Consider the following 4,960-nt stretch of genomic DNA (forward strand, 5'->3'; position numbering starts at 1 on the left):
GCAGATGTGCTAAAGGTGGGGGGTGTGTGTGTGGGGGGTGAAACTCCGGGTAGAAGCGATGCTTCTGGGTGCCCGAGAAAGGAAGCACTGAGCCAGGGGACCCCGAGTGTCCTCCCCAGAGTGTCACTCTGGAAGTGTTTGTCCCCCTCAAAGCCATCCCAAGGCAGCCCCTGTGGTTCTGGCTGCTCCCTCCATCCCTGCCCCCCCCTCCCCCGAAGATGTGACCCGAAACACTTCCCGTAATGCTGACCATCTTTTTTTCCCTTTTCTTTTGCTCAGACACGGTCATCAGTTTCAGCTGTTAAGGTGGTTGCGACTCCCTGCGTGAGGGCTTGCTTAAAAAACTGAGCTTTGGTGGCAGTTGTAAGCAGGTATAAAACCCACGCTGCTTTTAACCCGTTTCTGGTTGAGCCCTGGCTTGACTGTGCTGCCCACCCTTGCCGTGACAGGCGCTTTCTGCCCCTCTCTTTAAAAAAACCCAAGTCTTACCCCATGGTGGATACAACCCCACTGGGGTGTGGGGTCCTCTCGTGGAGGTACCTCTCGTGGTGCCTACCAGCCTCAGTGGTCCTGTCCTCTCCTGTCCTCTCCCCTCTCCCATGGAGCCCAGCTGGAAAACCCACGTAATTCAGGTATCAGAAGCAGATCAGTGTGATGTCCTTGTGTGTATGTGTCCCCCAAGCTCTGGCTGTGGGAGCTGGGCTGGTGGGAAGGGGAGGAGGTGGGGGGGGCAAGGCTGCGGCTGCACAAGATTCCCTTGAAGGAGTAAAATAAAGGAAAACACCGAGATCAAGCAGATAGGAAACAAAGGACAAGTTGGGCCACGGCCAGAATAAATGTCTGGGGACAGAGCTGGCTTTGGCTAAAATAATTAACTGAAAGAAGGAACAAATGCTCCTAAAAGATTTTAAAAGGATGTATGTTGTGTGTGTGTATGTGGCCGCACACACAGGCGTGCAGTGGGGAAGGTCTTCTAAACAGCAGCAGGCGGGCGGTGGGGAGAGCTGTCCCAGCACGGGGTGTCCATGCCAGCGGGTCCCCAGGGCCACCACCTTCCCTCCACAGCCATTCCCGTCACCGCTGCTGGGGTAAGTCATCACAAACCCAGAGGACTTTCCAGCCACCTCCCCTGCCCTAACAGGGCACAGAACGGGGCTGGCGAGCCTCTAGATTTGGCTCCATGGGGAAGAGATGCAACTTAGGTGTTGGAAAAGCAGCTGGAGGGGGAAGTGAAGGGCTGTGCCACCACTCCAGGAGCCAGCTGCTCACTGAGCTGGTGGAAAAGCGAGGGCTGAGGTTGGGATGGGGACCCTGGTCATCACCCAGCCCCAGAGCTCCACTGTGTCCCCAGCACCAGCTGTTGTTCCTTCCCCCTTTGCCTTCTGCCTTCTGGCTGGGGCTGGAAGAGAGCCCATGGCTTCGTCCCCACCAGCGTCTGGGTTGACCAATTTCAGAAAAGGGGCAGCAAGAACAACCACAGGGTGCAATTATCTGAGGAACTGACACATTTGTTAATTGTTTGTGGGTGATTCATAGCAATGTTATATCAGCTCCTCAAAAGGATGGAATTACTAAAATGTTTTATCCCCTTCCCAGTTTTTGTCTCTGGAGGCTCCTTGAGAGCTGCTGGTGGCAAGGGCTGGCTGTGAGGAGCATAAGGTTTTCGGGAGGTGTCCCAGTACAGGGAGGGAAGGGGTCTGGACCTGGTTCTCCATGCCAGAGGACAGCCAGGGACAGCCTTCAGGTACACCAGGTGAGTGAAAGGAAGCACATCCTTCGCTGCCTGTTTTTTGGCTAGTGCCCTGAGGGTCTGGCCAAGCTGCTCTGAAGGGCCTGAGGAGCTGCACAGGTCCACGGGTGACAGGAGCAAAAGCAGATCCTGGGTCTGAAGAGCTGGGAGATGCTCCTGCAGTTCCTCACAAGTTACTGCCAGTCTCAAACTACCTTACATGAAGCAGTTGCGTGGGCCAAAAATGTTTTCCAGAAGAGGGCACTGGAAAAGCATTTGTTGGCAGGAGACTGTGGCCACATTTTCCTGATGTTTCCCCTCCTCGCTTTCTCTCCAAGCAGGCCCCTTGCTGCTGTGGAGGGGACAAGGGAGGACTGTCTGGCTGCCCTGTAGCTGTCAGCGTCTCCTACATCTCGCAGCAGCAGCAACTTGGTGGTCCCTGGTCCTGCTGAGTGATGGGTCTCCTGGCTCCTGCAAGACCCCCGAATTTAGGAGGAGCTGGAGCCAAGCCCCAGGTTCCCATGGCCACTGGCCAGGCGGTGAGAGCTGCCTAGCAGGAGCAGGATGGGCTCGCTGGGCAGCACCATCACAGCAGCTGGAGGAGACCTGGAGGTAATGCCCGACATTTCTCGACTGCTTTATTTGCCTCCAAGTCTATCCAGGGGCTTTGTGCTTCTTAAGAAATTAAGCCTTGTGACAGCTCGTGGGGGTAAGCAAATAGTAGCTCCACTTTACGGAGGAAAAAGTGGTGCAGAGGGAGATTCAGTGATTTACCCATGATTGCAGAGACCAAAATCCAAATCGAGGTGTGCCGAGCTGTGGACCTGCGCGAGGTGGAGATCCTCTGCAGTCTGTGGGGTGCAGGACACATGCATGGGGGACTCCTGTGGGGCTACCTCCAGCTCTCTTGGGGCAGCAGCTCCCCCTTCCCTTTCAGTTTGTTGGCCATTGCAAGGAGAAAAAAAGCTATAAATTGTCCCTGTCATTCAAAAAAGACCATTAGAGGAAACAATATATTTCCAGGATACACTCTTGCCATCATTTATTACACATTTTCTAGGTGTTTGAATGCAGTTTCTTGCCGTTCTGTGCTGCAAATGTGATGTTGCTCTGACTCAAAAAATACCCAACAAACTAAAATACCTCCTCACGGTGACAAAACTAAAGGAGATGGAGTGACCAAAAACCTTGTGGAGTGACCAGAAAAACCCTTGTGAAGTGACTGGAAAGCTTTGCTTTGCAGCTTAACTGCAGAAATGCTTACGGTTCTGTTTTCTAACTTGCCTTTTTTAGGAGAAAGTAACCCCAGTATGTTCAAAACGAGTCATTCACAGGCACGTGCCATGAGGTGAAGCACATAACTCTGACATTACAGCACTGGTTTTGTGTCTGGGGCTTTTCCAGTCCTTCACGTGTACAGATTTGAGATAAAAAAAAAAAAAAAAGAAAAAAGTCAGTGCTCTCATCTGCATGTTGTTAAATATACTTGATACAGCAAAGTGTTTGAGTATCATCATCCTCTGTATGAGCTCAGCACCCACCAAAGATGAGCCACATCAGAAGATTTGGCTTTAGTGTTTGTTATATTTAACACACAGATTCTATTGGCAACGTATTCAATGGAGTATAATGGAGTTATAAAATGCTTTGTATTTTTAGAGACTCTTCATCTCATCTTGCTCTCACCAAAGACAATGTCAAAATTCCCTGACAGTTGGGAAGAGTGAGAAGAGCTCTTTCAAACTCTTGAGCATGAGCTTGAAAAGCAGAGGTCAGCCTGTACTGTGGGGTCAATGGAGAGGAAACCATGGAAGTTGCAGATGGATTTTGTGTGTGCCACCAGCAGAGTGTCTACGGTGTTCAGTCCATAGACTGCATCTCTCATGTAGAGGACTGTCTTCTGCCATGGTGAAGACATTGCTGGGACCAAGGGGCATTGCTATCACACATCATTCACATCCAGCTTCTGAGCTCACCATGGGCAAGACCTTGGTTTACCTCAGAAGCAGCCTGAAAGTTTGAGCAGGTTTCAAGTTTTGAGTGAGGAAGCATTTGGTGCTTGTAGATGAATCAAGTGTCACATCAAATGGTGACCTCTGATGATGTTGGCTCTGCATCTGACCCCTGTATCTGTCTTTTCTGGAACACACTGCAATGGCCACCCAGAGAGGAGAACACTGTTTGACAAGAAGAGCAGCAGCAGGACGTGCAATATGCCACAATTTGCAGAAATTCACAGTTTGCAGATTTAAATCCTAAGATCTCTCCCATGGATCAGACATAGTGAGGTTACAGACTGCTCCAGCAAACTCCCCATTGCTGCACCATGGGAAGAGGCAGGGGGACAGCGGCAGGCTGTGGCATGTGTTGGTGAGCAGGGCCCAACCCTGTAGGACTTTGTGTGTGCATGTTGCACATACTGACATTTGCTCACAAAGATTTGTCTTCTGGTTAATGTATGTCCCAGTGCAGAGCTCTGAGTACACACTGGCGCTTTGTGGTAAAAGTAAGGGCAGCTGGAAAACTTAGTGTCTTGGTTTCCACCACAGCCTTCCTCCGACTTTTACTGTCTCCAGATAGTTAAGTGTAGGACATCTTTTCTGCTACAGTAATGCAAAATATCAGAAAATCATCAGAAGCCAGCGTGGTTTCCTGGAGTTTATGGTAACATTAGACTTCAGCTATCATCTCTGGTAGGAGAAACTGATGATGTGAAGGGTAGACGTGAATATATTGGACAGTGTATCAAACCTGTGTCAGGGCCAGAACATTCACAGGAAAAAAAAAAAAAAGAGACAAGTGTAAAATTTAAAAGATTATAAATTCTGGATATATCAAACATGACCACTATTCATTCTCCTCTGTGGTAATACTAGCTATATATCATGTAGCAGACAACTTCCCAGACTAACTGAGAACTTCTGAAGATTTCCCTGTCAGGGGAAGGGAATAATACAGTGTCTGGGTCATACCTTCCACTCCTGGAAAGGCTTTAATATGAAAGAAATCTTTTCAGATGACACAACAAATGGTAAATGACGTTTGTTCCTTACTTTTAATTCATCTTCAGGGGGTTGTAAGAGTTGCAATCTCACCTACAAAATATCCACAACAAATAGCCATGAAGCAGCACCTCACAGTCGAAAGCCTCTCATTTTAGATTATGATTGCAGTTTATTTCAGGATTAGTTTAATCTGGTGAAGAGTAGTTTAAGAGGTGACTAGCTAAAG

The sequence above is a fragment of the Calidris pugnax genome, unplaced genomic scaffold, assembly GCF_001431845.1.
Source record: "Calidris pugnax isolate Ruff unplaced genomic scaffold, ASM143184v1 scaffold171, whole genome shotgun sequence".
Taxonomy (NCBI): domain Eukaryota; kingdom Metazoa; phylum Chordata; class Aves; order Charadriiformes; family Scolopacidae; genus Calidris; species Calidris pugnax.